The sequence below is a fragment of the Cnephaeus nilssonii genome (genome assembly GCF_951640355.1).
Source record: "Cnephaeus nilssonii genome assembly, chromosome: 15".
Lineage (NCBI taxonomy): Eukaryota > Metazoa > Chordata > Mammalia > Chiroptera > Vespertilionidae > Cnephaeus > Cnephaeus nilssonii.
This window is the reverse complement of record NC_137086.1, coordinates 22,131,879-22,150,177: the sequence shown is the minus strand read 5'-3', so window position 1 is coordinate 22,150,177 and position 18,299 is coordinate 22,131,879.

Genomic DNA, 18,299 nt, shown 5'->3' with positions numbered 1-18,299 from the left:
CCTCTCCCAGTCCCCACAGACAGGCTCTTGCTGAGGAACGGAGATAAGATACCCGCTCCCTCAGATGCACATCCAGCCTCCACCAGCTCCTGGCAGGACTCAGTGGCTGTCAACTGCACAGGCTCTCCGCCTTCCAGGACCCTCACGTCCCTCAACCTCTGCAGCCTTTGGGGCACCTCCATGGCCACGGTGGCTGGGCAGCTGCTGTGTGCTCCCTGGCCCTGATTTCAACCGCCCCGCCAGGCTGGCACGGCCCCGGCCCCCTCACAGGTCTGCTGTGCGGCTGGCTCGGAGCCCAGAATCTGTCGGCAGCTTCATTGAGATGCTGCCCCATTGCTGCCCTAGTTCAAGATTTCAGAGCCCCAAGCACCCGCCCGGCCTTTTCCTGCTCCTTCTCTCACCCTGGAAACAGGCCTCAGTATCCGGGGGCCCAGGGCGGGTGGTGGGCTTGTTCCCTCGTGGGGAGAGGCCCGGCAGAACCAAGGTGGGGGGCAGCCATCCGGGGAGCCCAGACAGGCCGACCTGAAGAAGGGGCCCTTTCTGAAGTTCACTGGCTGAGGGGGTGTTGTTTGAGGTGTAGTGTGTGGAAGTGACGGCCTTCTGGCAGCTCGGGGGGTTTGGTCCTAGAATTCGGGTCCAGCCCCACCCCAAGATGGGATGGGGGGAAAGAAAGGAAGCACCTTCTCCTCCCACATGCAGGCCAGCCCGGGAGGGGGGACAGAGTTCTCCAGGTATTTGTTGAGCCCAGAATCCCTTTCATGCCCACCTGGTCGGTGACGTGTCTGTGGCAATAACTAGGTGAGGACCAACAATCACGCTTAGTTTCCCTGCCTTTGAGATGCCATGGCACTCGTGGGTTTTCTCCCCCAAAATACCCACGTGTGCATGTACCACAGAAGCATGACGTTCTGTGGGGAGGGGAGGTCGTGACCCCAGCCAGAAGTCCCTGTTCCAGAAGTCAGGATGTGTGGCCTCGGCTCCGGCCTGGCCCTGCTTCTCTTTCATCACCTGTTCCTGGGACCCCGTGTGCTCATCTGGAGACAGGACTCCTGCGCTTCCCACAGGGGACTACGGAGAACTGGCTGAAGCAAGTCTGTGGGCTGGGACCCAGCTAGCTGCCTGGGGGCTCCCCACCCAGAGGGCGTGGGTGTAGTGGCTGCCGTGGGTGCTCCACCCAGACCCCTTTACCAGCTGCAGGCTCACTGCTCCTCTTCCCTGTCCTGGCCCAACGCGCGCAGATTAACCCTCCCCGGTGCCCACCTCCCAGCCCAGCCTGCAGCCAGTGCCTGACCCAGGCCATCACGGGCTGAGTGCATGCCCTGGTGCGACGGCTCCCGTGCTCCCTGGGTCAGCCGGGAGCCGGAGGCCACGTCCTTGCTTTGGTTCTCTCCTGCCCCATCCTGCTTCCCTCCCTGCCTTGCTCCTGAGAGCACGCTCCCGTCTACTTTTTCACAGGGATCGCCGTTTCAGGCTCTGTTCTAGGATCCTAATCCGAGATGGAGGCCTGGCCTACGAGCTCTCGGAGGCCCTGGGCTCTAGGAGCATGGCCGTGGAGTGAGGACGCAAGGTCAAGGCACCAGCTGTCCTTGGCTGCAAAAGCTCGGAGCAGACAGAGGGACAGGGGAAGCTTGGAGGCCTGAGCTGGGGGGTCAAGGCTGGGCAGAGGAGAAAGGCCCCCTCCCTTCCCTCGGCCCCCACCCTGAGCCCGGCCTCTGGGAACCACATATTGTCAGTCCTGTCTCACAGGTGGCAGAAGCCAGACCCTTGGCAGGAAACCTTGGGAGAAACTGCGCGCTGGGTCTCCCCCGGGCGTGGAGAAAGGGCTCGGCTGTGGGGGAATGGAGGGAACAGCTGGCCTGCCCGCTGCAGCTGGCAGCTGACTTGTGAAATCGGGGAAGCCGGCTTCCTGTGACCTTCCTTCCCCTTTCCTGTTAGGAGGAGGGGGTCCCACCACTTCCCTCCCTCATGCTGACTCTGCTGCTGCCTGGGTGGACGGGCCGGCGGGGCAGCCTAGGATGCAAAGGCAGGGGTACGATGCGGGTGTTTCAAGCACTGCCATTGTCCACGTCGGGGACTCCTTGGGGCTCTTCACATCACATCAGGTAGACCCTGCCCTGGTCTCAAAGAGAAGGGAAGACCTCTGACACGTGCGTCATTTCCAGCTCCTCCCCCACGCCCTGCACACACCACGGCCTGCCTGACACGGGGACACCCTCTGGGCATTTGGGGAAGGGGAATCTGGAAGAGGCTCCGAGAGACCCAGCGCCCAGCTAAAGGGCGGCGGAGGGGAAGTGCTGGGTGTGATGCTGGGCGGCCCACGTCGGCACTCCTGGGCCAGAGCAGCTGGCCACTCATGTGCTGCGGCCACCACTTCCCGTGCTCAGCCTCTGGGAGGCCACCAGCCCCAGCGCTGCTCTGATAAGCCCAGGCTCGGCAGCCGGAAGGAGGGTGCTGGCCCTGAGAACGGTAGCCATTGTGCTATCCAGCATGTTTACCCCAAACCTTCCTTCCTTTCACCAGCAGGAGCCAGGAAAGCCAGGCCCTCTGGAATCCAGGGAGGGGGCAGGGCACATGTAAACAGGGAATGACTTCTGCGCTTGTGAAAGCATGGCAATCACAGGCTCATGTGACCAGTGGGAGGGGAAACCAAGGCAAGCCTCTGGGGACAGCCTAACGATGAGGGTCTCAGACCCTAAAGATGTGCATGCTATACCCCTTCTGATTCAGCATCCACCTCTGGGAACTGATCCTAAGGGAACCACAGGAAGTTCCTACAAGGCGCGTGTATAAGAACACTTGTCTCAGCCTGCTTTCCAACCGATATCAGTCAATGGGAGGTACACGCACACAATGGAGAATTCGGTAACCTTCACCCAGTGATGGGATTATCAACACAGCTGCCATGAACATTCTGGTATGTGTCTTTTGGCCGGCAGAAGCAGGTCTTTCTCTTGGGAACGTGCCCAAGATGGAATGGCTGGGTTGAAGGACATGGGTGTGTGCCACTTGAGTTGATGCTCCAACAAACACTGCCACCACCCGTTTATGGAAGCTCCACTTGCTCCCCAACCATCTTCTCCCACACTCCGTGCTGTCAGCCTGTTGCATTTGGGCTTGTCTAGTGAATGTGTAAAGGTGTTGCATTGTGGTTTTAACCTGCATCTCTAAACAGACAAATGGATCAACAAATTGGGCTATATTTATAACATGGGAATTTACACAGCAACTAAAAAGAATGAACTACCAACTCATGCAGCTCTTTGAATGAACCCCAAGAAACATTACATTGCGTGAAAGGAGCCAGTCACAAAAGTGTACGTAGTGTATGATTCTATTTAGATGAAATTACAAAATGGGCAAAACTAATCTAAGGCGATAGAGGTCAGAACAGCTGCCTCTTTCCCTGTCCCTTCCTCTCTGAAATCAATAAAAATATATTTTAAAAAATGAAATAAAAATATATTTAAAAAAGAAAAAGAAATGTTCAATACCTTGATCTGGGTAATGGTTAAACAAGTGTATACATACGTACAATTTTTTAATCAAACTTAGTATCTTTGCATTTTGGTGAATCTAATATATATTGAAAAAATTTTAAATATTTACCAAAAAGAAAAAAAAATAATGCAGACCTATATTGATTAATCTGAACATTATTCAAAATACATGTAAAAAGCAGATTGCTAAGTTTTATGAGGCTTTAAGCCTCCCTCATACACTCTTCCTTGGTGAAAATCTGGTGAATCTCATTTCAAGCTAACATAAAATGCGGGGTTATATGGAATAATAGTCTTTGAAAAAGATACAAAGTGCATAGAGATAAGAAATAACTCAATTGTCGATTACAGCTCTCACTACCACACTCTGAAGAGCTGCAAAAAACATCCTGTGTCCAGAGGGCCATGATAAGGCAGGAACATCTGTAAATTACATAAATGGAAACAGACACAGAAAGTTGGCAGAGGGAAGACAAATGTGATTTAAACTCAGGATGGGGTCCTAGTCCTGATGCCGCCACTTCCTGGAAAGGTGACCTTGAAATAATCACCTGTCCTCTCTGAGTCTCAGTTTCATCAACTGCTGGGCTAGAAAGCTGGCCCAGTCAAGGGAGTGAATGAGTGGAGACATGTTTATAAACGGCCAAAGAACCCCAATACCTCAGCAGTAGGACTGGCAATGCTGGGGTGGAGGCACAGAATAGACTCTCCTAGGTGGCCCTGGGATGAGTTCCAAGTACATCACTCACCGTGGCCTAGGGCACAGGTTTAACCTTTCTGAGCCTTGATGAGTTTGTCTTTAAAACAGTGATAAGCCCTGACAGGTTTGGCTCAGTGGATAGAGCGTCGGCCTGTGGACTGAGGGGTCCCAGGTTCGATTCCGGTCAAGGGCATGTACCTTGGTTGTGAGTACATCCCCAATAGGGGGAGTGCAGGAGGCAGCTGATCGATGTTTCTCTCTCATCGATATTTCTAAATCTCTATCCCTCTCCCTTCCTCTCTGTAAAAAATCAATAAAATATATATATTTTTAAAAACAGTGATAAGACAGAGTCTAACACAGAGTTCTGTGGCCATGAAGAGATCATGTTTGTAAATAAGGAGTGAAGCAGTGCTTGGCTGGAAGAAATGCTCAGAAAACAAAGCAACAGAAGCCCAGGAGCTGCTCCTAAATCATTGATATCATCTTAGCCTTTCCCACACTCAGCATCGGGCCCCTCGGGGTAGACACTCAGAACAGACTGGGCCCTCCCCGAGGGCCGGAGCTCATCTCTCCCCTCTGGGGTGTGAATGGTGCCCACCCTTGCCACTCGGGCTGCCCCCACACTAGTCCCCGCTCTGCAGTGAGTCCACCTGAGTCATCAGGCCTCATCCCCATGAGGGATAGGACAAGTATTTCATTGGGACTGAGGTTCCTATAGGGCCAGATATACCAGGAGGATCTCTGGAATCCAAGCACAGAGAGTCTAAACCAGGGCTTAGGGCTCTAGGGGGACTGGTCCAGGAGAGGGGAGTCTGGGGTGGTCTCATCATCCTTGACTTGACCACGGGGAGTGCAACGGGGAGTGGTGAGTGGTGAGGTGAGGGTGCGGGGTGGTGGTGGTGGGGACCCCAGGCAGAGAAGGGGCTTGGAGAGAAAGAGGCCCAACAACAGCGTGGAGGCCTCCCTCAGGACACCTCTGCCAAATGCAACTCCAGGCCAGCAGCCAACAGGAAGTTCAATCTGCCACCTACTGTGTGCCCAGCACTGTGGCATTTAGAACAGAGCAATGGACAAAACAGATGCCATTCTGACCTCAGGAAATTTTCAACCTTGAATAGGGACAGTCAGTCCCTGGAAATGGAAGAGAGACGTGCAATTTTAGGTGTAAGGACAACAGTGATGATTACACGCCAGGTGCACACCTAAGCCCTTTCCACATATCATCTCACTGAATTGTCGTCACAGATCGCAGAGTCTGGTTCCCAGACGGGAATGCCTGTTGGAAGCAATGAGGACCAATCACCCAGGCGGGGTTTGCGTGGGTGGGTGGGGAAGGCGTGACACAGGAAGTGGCCTCTCAGCCCCTTGGAGGGAGGCCTGGCTCCTGACCTCTCTTCCAAGCTTGTTATCTGAGGCCACACTGCCCTCCCTGTACCCCAGCCTCTTTCTCCCTGGCTCCATCCCACCTGTCCTCTCTTTTCTCTAGGAGGTCTTCAAGGGGTTGTCTTTGACATTCTACATAATTCCCAGACTCAACAGCCAGTGGGTCCCCCTTCTTAAGCTCCCACCCGCTACAGTCCCCTCTACTCACCCGATCCAACCCCCTTTTACATAATTTCAAAGCCAAGGGGATATTGGAGCTTCACTTTGCACAGAGAGCAAACAGCTGAAAAGTTCAGGCGCTGGTTCAAGGTCACCCAGCTGGTCCTGCTGAGCCTAGAGACCTCCTGGGTGCAATCCAATGTTTTTCCCACCACATGCCTCCCGGGGCTGCTGGTGAGGCTGACTGGGCCGAGCTTGGGGCTTTGGGCTCTGAGGTCCAGAGACGACAAAGACAATCCTTAAACCCCCGGGGTTGAGCTGGGATGGGAGCCATGGGATCTGAGGCCCTTTCCCCTTGGTAAAGGCACAATTTCTCCTGTTCTGTCTTCGGTTGCTGTGCTTCCTTGCTTCATTGTCTGAAACCATTTCAGCCTCTCCCAGTGTTGTTTTGGCCCAAACTCCCGGTGGAGGTGGCTGTGTTGTTGGTAATCGTGCGGGGGTATCTGTGTGAGTGTGTGATGAGCACCCGTGACGGCACATCTGCCTGTCTGCGTGAGCATCTGTCTGTCTGGGTGTGATGTGACTCAAATGCTGAGGCTCATGTTCCCTCGGCCTCCCTTCCCTCCCACATCACAGCAGCTGTATCCCACCCCCAGGAAAAGAATGTCCCTGGCAGCCGCAGTGCCCACCCCAGGGCAGACACAACAGCACAGGTGGGGACAGTGTGTCCAACTGGCTCTGTGACAGGGCCGCTCAGGAGGAGCCCCGCCCAGTGTCCCCCATTAGTGCTGCCTGCTGCAGCTGTTGCCCTGAGGAACAGGACTGCCCCGAGAGGAAGAGCCTGGAGGCCAGGCAACCAGTCCACGGACCCTCCTGGATCCTGCCTGGAGCCCAGTCCAGAGGCGTGGGATTGGCCAGGAACCCCTGGAGGGCAGGGCTCGGTCAGCTATGCATCTCTTGGTGCCCCATCATCAACAGATATGTTCTCAGCTCCCAGTGTGCCAGGAGCTGGGGCCTAGCCAAGGAGCGCTCAGTGCGGGCGAGCGGGAGTTCCCACACCAGACCCGACTTGTCTGGGGGTTCCCGGGGTGGGAGGGGCTTCTCCTGTGGTCACCAGAAGTCCCAACACCACTGCACCGAAGGGATAAAACCTAGACAGCATTCGCTCTCATGACAACAGTAAGCAGCATGTCACAGGGTATGAGAAAAGCCCAGAGACGTCGTTCTCATGATGCAGAGCGAGGCACACGCGTGCTTTGGGAAGGCAGGGTGCCGGCTGCGGGGGCAGGAGGCAGCGGGCCAGGTGAAAGGGTTGTCTGGCAGAGGCGCTGCAGTGGCAAGGGCTTGGTGGTCAGATGGGGACAGTCTGGCTATGTTACAGTGTCCAGTTAAGAGGCTGGTAGGTGCCAGCATGTGGATAAACATCTGTTGGTGAGGAGCGGAGGGCCCGGAAGGCTTCGGGTGGGAGGTCTGAGACAGGGGAGAGAAGGAAAGGGCAATGCAGGGATGGTGTCTGTGAACCCTGAAGGCCCTCCACTCCCCACCTGGATCCTGAAGGCCAGAGGCCCAGGGATAGAGGGCCAGGGCTGCTGTATCTGAGAGAGCAGGCGCGCCCAGCTTGTCCCAGCGAGGCTGAGGCCAGGGAAATAGGGGCTCGGTACAGCTAAGGAGACCCAGTACTTGTGCCAAATCTTAGGTGTATTCCCCCAAGGCAAAGCATCTAGAGGGAAGACAGGTGTCCCCAAGCCTTGTACAGACAAAGGCAGAGCCACTGCTTCATGAAGCAGAGAAGGGAGGGTAAGCACCCCTCAACCTGAGTTCTCGGGCCATTCGTTTTTCTGGCATGCTGAGACATTTGTGCCCAGCTGCATTCATTCACAGGTGACAGCAAGGAAGGTTTTGTTGTTACTGCTTTGTTTTTGCTGAAACAGGAAAATGCATAAGCAGTGTCAAGAAAGAAAAGAACAGACCAAGGGAAGTTGATGAGTTATTTAATTGGGTTTAAATAGAAACTAAAATCATGAGAAGTGTAATCAGAAGACAGTGTATCTTTATGATATGTTTGTATTTGTGTGTGGTGTGTGTGTTAATGTGGTATATGTGTGTAGAGCCCGCTGATCCATAAGACGTGTGTATGTTTGTGTCATATCAATGTGGCATGAACATGTGTGTGTATTTAATGTGTGTGTGTGTGTGAGAAAGAGGTATACAGTAGGCGTGTCTGTAGAGCACAGAGGTATATGTGTTCTGTCAGAGGTGTGTGGGGTACATGCAGTGTGCATATTGTATCTATACTAATGAAAACCTAGGTGGTCCTTGTGCCCTCGCGCAATGCCCTTACATAATCACAAGATGGCTGCCATCATGTCATCACAAGATGGCCACCACAAGATGGCTAGCAGGGGAGGGCAGTTGTGGACGAACAGGCCAGCAGGGGAGGGCAGTTGGGGGTGATCAGGCCGGCAGGGGAGCAGTTAGGCATCAATCAGGCCGGCAGGGGAGTGGTTAGGGGGTGATCAGGCTGGCAGGCAGGTGAGCGGTTAAGAGCCAGCAGTCCTGGATTGTGAGAGAGATGTCTGACTGCTGGTCGGACATCCCCGATCCTACAGGGATCAGGCCTAAAACGGCAGTCAGACATCCCCCGAGGGGTCCCAGATTGGAGGGGGTGCAGGCCGGGCTGAGGGACACCCTCCCCCCCATGCACGAATTTTGTGCACCAGGCCTCTAGTATAGTATAAAATAGGTAGGTATGATGTGTCTGTGTTTGCATGCCTGACCTGTGACGTGTGCATTCTGGGTAACCATATGGCATCCTTGGCCCCTGAAGCACTGACCTTGAGCACAGCCTGGCAGTGACGTGAAGTAACATCAGCATTTGGGAAAGAAGAGCCCCGAGTCTTTTGGGGGGCTTGCTTTTCCAAGAAAAAAAAAGTCAGAAATTCCTGGGTCTGCTTTACACACGAAGTCCACACAAGCAGAAAAGAGGCTGGAGTCCACTGGAAACCCAGCTGCCAGCTCATGAAGGCTGATGAAAAGCCTCGCGACTTGCAGTGTCCAAGAAAAAATTGCTCATCAGACTTTTCAGACCTTTTCTCTACTTCAGCAAAGATGGAAAATGTTCCCCATGGTCTTTGACTGGGCAGTCGAGCAATTTCCATGATGGATTTGGGGCACTGCCCACCCCCCACCCTGACCCTGTACAAAAAAGTTTGTCTATTGTAAGGAAGGGAAGATTGACAGACACCTAGAGATTTTTGTACAACTGTTCACAGTAAGGGTTGTTTCCCCACACAGTGAGGAGGCCACAAAATATGGCAAATCAGTCTCTTCTAGCTGCCTTCAGGGAAGATGTCCAGAGGGTTTCATTCCCCAGGCCAGGGGGCAGGACGGGGGCGAAGACTGCGCTGCAGAATTCATGGCACCTTCTTGAGCAGCCTCTGCTTTCTCAAGGAAGGTTGTCAATTCGAACCCTTCCTGCTACACAGGACTGTGGTGTGAGCCCAGAGGTAATGGTCAGGAATGTTTTTGCAGAGTTGAAGGGACAGTCCCGAGGGGCAAAGTTGTTCCTGGCACCGGGCCTGCTACCTAGTAGGTGTCCAGTAAATAGCTGGTGAATGAATGAGTGGACCAGGAGGGACCATCCAAGAGAAACAGCGTGATTTCCACCCACCGCCAACCAGGGCTTCCAGGGCAGGGCTGGGGGCGGACGCGCCTGCCTGCCAGCTGTCGGGTTTCCTCCTCTCTTTTCCGGTCCCTCTCCCCATCACCTCGGCTAGTTCCCACGCCCTCACGCAGGGGCTTCTGCTGTCATTGTTCAGCTGTTATCAAGGCCCAGGCCTCCGCCGGCCTAGAGCTTCCATTGGACCAAGAAAAGGGGAAGGAGCACCCAGATTGTAGGGAGGGGAGGTTTCAGGCACTGAGGAGGAAAGAATCAAATGCAGCTGATTATTGCAGCCTCAGGTGAGGAAACCAAGGTTTAGAGAGAGAGAGAGAGGGACAGTCCCAAGGTGACATGGAAAAGTGGTAGAATAATAATGATTATGGAAATGATGGTAATACTAGTATCTATGATATTATTGGGATATGGGATGATATTTTTTAAAATATTAGTCTTTTCCCCCAATATTTTCTTGTACTCCTTAGCTCCACACACTTCCTGTAGCCAGTCTGCTGTGAGGCACACACAGAAGATGTGAATGCGTGGGTGGCCCTGGGGTTACAGGAGGGGACCACGTGGGGGTGCCAAGGGGCTGGACGTAGCTGGCCAGGATGCTAGTTGGGAAGCCTAAGCTGGACCACTCCAGCATTTGTTGCCTCAGAAAATAGGCTAGAATTTTTGGATTTTGAATTTCAAAAGCCAGACTGTAGAAATTCTAAAATAAAAAGTGATCAGTGAAATTTAAAACTCGGGGGGATAAACAGATGGAAAGGGAGATCTGAGAATTCACCCACAAGGCAGCACAGACGTAAGTAAGTAGAGAATAGGGAAGAGTGAGAGGTATGGAGACGAGAATGAAATAGTTTCTGTGCCAAGGAGAATTCCAGGAAGAGAGATTGGAAAGAATGAGAGGCAATATTCAGAGACACAATGGCTAAGAAATCTCTAGAATTGAAGACAGATGTCAGTTTTCATGTAGCAGAATCATGCCAGGCTCTGGGCTATATCCTGGTGTAACTCCAGATCTCTCCTTGCTCCTAAACCTCTCCTCTGCCCTCCTATAGCCCTCACCACCACACCTTTGCTTCCGCACTGGGTCTTAGACTGCTTCCACTCACCATTCTCTGGTGGGCAAGTTTTGCCTCCTCCATGAAATTGACAGCTTCTGGGGGGAAAAGGGAGGATCCCTTCCCGTAAACCCAGATACTGGGGAAGGATGGCAAGATATCTGATCAGAGCACTGTGAGATCCACACTTTGGCTGATTTCCTCAGAAACTATGTTCCTGTTCTGTTTAATCCGCTGCATTTGAAATGTCACTGACTGTTTTTATTTTTAGATCCTCACCCCCGATTCTGCCTATTCTTTTTCCCCCTTCATATACTCATGAAGAACCATAAAGCAATGGCGCTCAAGGTTAGTTTTAGCAACAGAGCCCTCTCATCAAATAAAAATGTGCTATTGGCAACCCAATTCAAGCAGAATACAGGGCTGGCTGGTTGAATTGGGATGGGACGGAGACCCAGAGTCCAAGTGATTCATTTCCCCCTTCCCCCTGGGGCACCTTGGCTGGAAGCAAGTTAAAAAACCGCCCATTAAGACCTTGAAGTCAGCTTTCCCCAAAGTGTGTTCCTGGGAACTCTACCTCATGGTATCCCATGAAAATGGGGTTCCATGATCAAGTAAGTTTGAGAAACACTGGATTAACCAAAGTGAATTCAGTCTCCAAGATATCTTTGTGACTTTAATATTTACATTGCACACTGGGAGTCTTTGAGAGGGTAGCTGCTGTGCTGAGTTCTGCAAATCTACCTGTTTTGGGAGTAGCCTGTAGCTGGCGCTATGCAGAAGAACACACTAGGGAAATGCTATACTGGAAAATAATAATAATAATAATAATAATAATAATAATAATAATAATAATTATCACTTTCCTGTGTCTCTCTGTCAGGATCTAATATAGGGCTAGACACTGAAATGGGGGGCGGGGGGCAATAGCTACTCTTGACTGAATATAAGCATTAGTCTCCCCCGCCCCCAGAATTCAATGTGGAAAGCCCTGGTTTCCAGGTCTCCTTTCTTCCTGACTCTGTTCTGCAGCCACAGACATGGCCTGGCAGGGCCCGAGCATGGTGAGCCCCAGTTCTACTTGCTCAGTTCCTTTGACACCTCAGGCTGGGACTCACCCTTTGGCTCAAGCCTGGCCCGCAAGAGCTCTGGGGAACCTGCTCTCCCTTGGCCACCCCCTCCCGGCAGCCCCAGCGGCTGCCCAGGTTTTCCTTTCCTCTTCTGACGGGGCGGTAAGAATTTCTGGAAATGCAGCTGGGCCAGCGACAATGAGGCAGGATGCCCTCCCCCTTCAGGAGCCCAGCCCTGCCGCAGACCCACTGCCTCCAGGGCTGGCCCGCAGAGGTGACCCTCTCTGTGGTGCCTCCACAGGGGCAGGGAGGGCCAGCCCAACAGCCCAGCCCAGCCCAGCCCTTCCCCGGCTGCCCTTCCCCACCTCAGGCTCCAGGACCCGGACAGGCCCCTGCAGCAGGGCCCGGAGGAAGGGCAAGTGCCCTGGGCTCTCTCCCCGCAGGCCATACCCCGTGCTGAACTGGTCTGCTCTCTTCTTTCCCGGGGTTTTCCCCTCACTCTGTCATACTTTGAACAAAGAGTGAGGAGAGGGCACCCCCTTCGGTGCTGCGAGGCACCAGTGGACAAGGCTGGGGTCCAGGCTGGGGTGGAGTGGAACAATATGCAACTCAAGAATGTCAATATATAACCTAACCACAACGGATTTGTTGCACCTAATGAAAATCCAGAAGAAGCTGTAAGAGAGGCTGCCACCGCCGAATCTGACAGGGAATTGAATAAAGATGACAGTACAGATTGTGATGAGGATGTTCAAACAGAAAGAAATGGAGTGACTCAGGATACAGGACCAGCAGCTGAAAAATTTAATGAGGACACTGACTACGAAACAGCATTTACTAATCACTGAAGTTATTTGTTCCAAATTCAGTTCCCCCAAAATGGAGTGAATATGCTTCACTTCAGTGTGTAACCAAGCACAAAAACAGTCAATGTTGAATCTGTGAATGGGTTTCCGTTTACTGTGATGTGCTACTGTAAATGTACCTCTTTAATTACCTCTGGTCTCCTTGGTGACCTATTTAAATTTGTGTACATAGAATAAAATGTTTTCACGACAAAAAAAAAAAGTCAATATATAAATGTCAACTGTAATTGAAAATAAAATTAAAAATTATTTAGTTAAAAAACCTTCTCACTGCCCAGCTGGCATGGCTCAGTGGTTGAGCATTGACCTAGGGACCAGGAGGTCCCGGTTCGATTCCTGGTCAGGGCCCATGCCCGGGTTGCGGGCTCAGTTCCCAGTAGGGGGAGTGCAGGAGGCAGCCGATCATGATTCTCTCTCATCATGGATGTTTCTGTCTCTCTCTCCCTCTCCTTCCCTCTCTGAAATCAATAAAAATATATTTTTAAATAAATAAAATACCCTCCCATCCATTAATAAGGTGCTTTTATAAACAATACAATTAAACAAACCAACAATCAAACAAACAAAAAAGCATGCCAGTATCATGTTTCAGGGCTTTGACAGACGTGCACGCTGGGGCCACACAGTCCAGGCGGGGGGTAAGCACAGCCTCCCCCAGGGGACACGCGTGTGTTAAGCAGCCGAGGAACTGAGACCCAGGCCTCGCTTCCAAGGCATTTCCTCTTTGTGTCACTCTGCCTCTCCCTGTCTTTCCCTCTTTCTCTTTCTGTTTGTCCTGCTGGCTCCGTCCCTGTCTTATTCTGTCTCCAACCCCACCAACCCCTGCCTCCCTGCCATGCGCCGTAGAACTGCTATTCCCGGGAAAGAGGAATAAATGCTAGCAACTCACAGCCCCCCACCACCCCCAGCTCCCTGGCTTGGCGTCCTATCCCCAGCGTTTGGGGGCCTCACGGCAGCTCCCCTATCCAACCCACCGCTTGGGTTAGCTAAGCGACTCTGTTACTGCAGCTACAGTCACATTGCCCAGCCCTTCTTCCTGGGAGGAAGTCGGGAAGGAATTTTTGTACTTTAAAAAGTTGTGATTATCTGAGGGGAAGCAGTGCCCCCCAAAAGAGGTATTTTTAAAATATATATATTTATATTTATTTCAGAGAGGAAGAGAGATAGAAACATCCATGATGAGAGAGAATCATCGATCGGCCGCCTCCTGCACGCCCTCCACCAGGGATCGAGCCCGCAACCCGGGCATGCGCCCCGGACAGGAATCAAACCCGGGACCCTTCAGTCCCCAGGCTGACGCTCCATCCCCTGAGCCAAACCAGCTAGGGCCAAAAGAGGTATTTTTTTACCTGCAAACTGCTCTTGACTTTCCTTCACAAACTTATGGGGTTTTCAAGGAAGGGATTCAAGGGGGCCCAGGGTCTAAGGGAAAGAGTAGGGCCTGGGACATGTCTCTCCCTTAGACTGGGGGCTCCCTGACGCCATGTTCCTTGAGGCCCAGGATGCTGCAGGGCCAGTGCTCCTTGGTGCTCACTGGTCAAGATTCACGTCTTTCCAGACTCATCTCCTCCACCATCGCTGGGCTGCCCCCACCCCTGTCCTAGTCTCCCAAGCCCCACAGTCTCTCAGGTCTTTGCAAATGCCACAGCCCAGCCCTGGGCCTGACTTCCTGCCTCATCAGCCCCTGCTCCCCTGCCTGGGCAACCCCTTCAGCCTGGTTACTCCCCAGCTCCCTCCCCGCCCCATCCCACAAACACACAGGGCTCCTTCCTGCCTCCTTGCCTTTGCTCAGGCCGTTCCCTGGGCCGGGAGCACACTTTCCATCTCTCCACTTACCAGTTTCACCACCTTCCTGGCCCAGAGAGTCCCACCTCCCAGCAGCCTTCCCCACTGCCCCACCCCACACTGGCTCTCCTCCCCCTCCCCCCCAGTGGTCCCTCCCCGGCCATGTGCCTGTCACTGTATGGGGACTGACACCTCATACTGGGGGAGGAGGCCAGGGAGCAGGATGATGGATGAGGCTGCAGTGGCTCCCTTCCCTGCTGAGGCTGTGGTTAGGAAATCTCCCCTCCAAGAAGCCTGATATTTTCCAGGAATTTCCTGAGGGTAGGGGACCAAGTATTCCAGAATGAGAGCCAGCTGTGGGGCTGAGGCTTGGGGTGGGGAGGGGGGCTCTGGGCTTCCCGGCTGAGTCAGCGACCATCTCCAGGTAATTTATGGGCTGAGTCAGAGCTGGGGATAGCGGGGATGGGAATGGGGGAGGTGGGGATGCCTTTTAGGCAGTCTGTCAAGGAGAGGGGACCCCCCCACCCCCCACCCCACGCCCACCAGCCTCTGCTCCCTTGTCTGGAGCCTGTAAAAGCAGCAGCCAAGAGAGGGCAGAACGGAAGGGGGATGAACACAAAATTGCAGACGGGAGAAGCCTCTGGAGGGCCCTGGGGGTTCATGAAGACGGAGGGGGACCAGCTGGCAGGCAGTTGGGGGGCGGGGGGAAGCAGGCCTCAGGACTAAGCTAGGTAAGAAAAGCTGCTGGTCCCACACCCCAGCCTGGAAGCACCTTCCCTCCCTCCCTCCCTCCCTCCCTCCCTCCCTCCCTCCCTCCCTCCCTCCCCCCATTCCTCCCTCCCTCCCTTCCTTCCTTCCTTCCTTCCTTCCTTCCTTCCTTCCTTCCTTCCTTCCTTCCTTCCTTCCTTCCTTCTTTCCTTCCCCTACCCCTTTCTCAGCAGGCCTGAGTGGCGCTGAAAATCCATCTGGCTTCTGATGCCCCTTCTGCTATGGACCTGCGGGGCATCACAGACCTGGTGCCTCCTCCTTTCTGAGCCTCACGTCCTCAGTTGGAAAAGACAGCCTGGATCCTCAGAACCCTGATGTGCGGCTGCTCAGCTGGGGAGCCTGGTCCAATGGCGATGGCTTGGAACCAAGACGAAGCCGAAGCAAGCCTGGGAGGGCTGTGTGAGAGCTGTCCTCTGAGGCCTTGGCCTTGAATGCAGGTGGGGCTGGGGTAGCAGGGAGAACTGGTTTACTGTGCCCTCCAGGTTGGAGGAGCTGTGGGGAAGAGGGGGCAGGGTGTGTAATCTCACACACACAACTGCACCCACACACCAGAGTCCCAGGAAAAACCCGTTTCTGCCCAAATCACCCAGCACTGTCCCGATGTAAGCTCCTAGGAGGAGCCCTCTCCTGCTGACAGAGCGTGGTGGGGGTGTCACCAGGGGCACTGGGACCCAGCTTTCCCATGTCATTCATGTACATCTGTTGCATGATCACATTTGTTGCAGAATCGCCCCATGGCATATTCCAGCGGGGTGTTGCAGTTGGGCCCTGGCCTCAGCATCTTAGAGGGGCCCCCAGATTGCTGAATATCTCACTGTGGCTCACGGCTCAATGTCCCAAAAGTCAGAGAAGAGTCCCTGTCCGAGGATGACAGATTTCATAAACCCCAAATTAGTACGCGAGCTCTAAAGAAGCAATTTGGGGATTTGCAATACCCCGTGCAGGTTTATAAAAGGAATCATTTTCTAGACGACTAACGAACTGCTTTTCTTGATAAAAATAGCCAAGATGAAATCGAATCTGGACAGGAGGGACCTCTGGGGTCAGTGGCATAGCTTGACCCTGGACCAGCACCCCACCCACCATCAGCACCCGCTGGCAGGCCCCTGGCTGCTCCACGGAGCAGGAACACCAGGGAGAAGGCTGTTGAAATTCTCCAGGCAAGAGGTGACGGAACAGAAGTGGTCGGAAGTGGTTGGAATCTGGAATAACTGGGAATCAGCTGACAGGATTCTCTGATGGATTGGACGTGTGGTCTAACAAAGGAGACTCAAGGGCGACTCTAAAGTTTTGGCCTGAGCAATGGAAGGGATGAAGTTGCCCTTAACAGAGATAGAGAATGAGTTTTATTGTACATTTCATGAATTGCTTTTGTCGCCCAAAGTCCAGAAATCAGGAATGGCTGGAACCAAGCAGGGTATCTGTGGGGTCCTTAGCATCCACCATCCTAGCATCCACCATAGTTCCTGGAGGTTCCCAAGACAGAAAGGAGACAGGAGGAGGAAGGAGGCTTACCTTCCCGCCTCTGGTGTGGGGCCAGGGGCGCAGCCTGAAGGGGTTTGACCCACTGAGTCCCCTGGGCTCACACAGGAGACAGGGGCCTAGGCAGTGGATAGTGTTCGAACAGGAGGGGTGGTGTCTGGGCCTCTGTCTGCACCAACCCACCTCTGGCCCAGAGAAGCCCTTTCTCCTCAGTCTGTGTGTGCTGTTTCCAGAACTTTCTAGAGGAAGTGCCTACCGGCGCTGAGGACAGCCGCTTTGATTCTCCTGGCCACAGACTCCTGCAAGCCAGGCTGGCCAGAGGTGTGCCCGTGTATCCTGGGCCAGCCAGCGGCCCGGGGACTCACAGCCAGAGAGGCTGTGAGGATGGCTTTGTGTGGAGCTCAGGTTGCCCCTGGCCAAGTCCCCCTGCCAGGAGAGGCCAGTTTGGCTGCCCAAACTCCTGAACTTAGGTTACCTGAGCAAGCAGCCTTGTAGGCCGCCTGTTTCTCATTACTTCACAAGCCTTGGGCCTGTTTGACCCAGAGGCCAGATGCCCTGCCCCCACATCAGCACAGATGAGGGACAGGAAGGCTGCTCTGATTCTGGAGTAAGCTGGAATCCAGCTTTGGAATCTAAACAAGACAATCCAAAAAAATAAATAAATAAATAATAATAAAAAATCCAAGCTTCTGATATGAAGAACAGATTGGTGGTTGTAAAATGTGGGGGTGGGAGAAATGGGTGAATTGCATTTTTGTTTTTAGTTTAAATACATGGAATAGAAAAGAAGAAGAGGAGGAGGAGGAAGGCACCACAGCTCCGTGGGAAGAGCCAGGAGCCCTGTGTGAAAATACAGGTTCCTGGGTCTCTCTCAGACCTGCAGCATCTGGGTCTTGGGGGAGAGGCCCTGGGGGCTGCATATATACACAGTTCCCTGGTGACCTGAGCAGGGTTGGACCCTGGCCTGGAGGACACATCCTCACACTCTCTGGAGAACACATCACACTTGAGTCAAAGACATGACTCACAGGACAGGTGTCAGGGGGTGTGTCCTGGCTGTTCAGAACCCTGGGTCTTTGAGGAGGTCTCAGGGGGCATTTGTTGAGGTTGAGCCTAAACCAGGATAAAGCCCCAGAGAGGGGCTCGCTGTGGAGGCCTGAGCAGGACTCCAGGAGCCAGAAGCAGAGATGCCTTGTGGAGGTGTCCAAAGCCCCCAAATCGGGGTCCGGGAGCTTCCCCATCTCACGGGAGGAGAGATCAGAACACAGCACTTGGCACCCAGTTCCTTCTCTGAGGAGCAGGGTCCTCTCTGTAGCCTCAAGTGTAAGATGAGGAAGGAACGAGCCTTCCAGTTTTCTGCACCCGAGGTTGGGAGGTAGGACTTGGGAGGCTGGGAATGGAACTGGCATGGGCCTGAGTGTGTGTGTGTGGGGGGGGGGCTCTCTCGCCCCCCGGCCTGCCTGGGGTGAGACCTGGAGCTGGTTGCTTGGCACCCTGTGACCTGCTCCTCCTCCCTGTAAACTCTTAACCCCGATCTGGAGAAGGTGATTCCCAAGGGCTGGGGCTCACCCGCCCAGAAATACATTAAATAAATAACTGTGCTCTGCCCAGATTTTATCTCCTCAGGATTCCAGAGCAGAAGACAAATGGCCTCATGTCCGGCAGGGAGGTGTAATTCATTCTCCCGGGTGAGCCTCAGCCTGGGGATGGGGAGGGGAGGGGAGAGGTTTGGAGTGTGCAGAACACGCAAACTTGGGGGCTGGGTGGGCCCTGGAGCTTGGCGTGCAGGGCTCAGTGCCAAGACCTCCAGAAACATCCTGCCTTCCCCGGGGCCTGCTCAGGGATGGAAACAAAGCCAAGC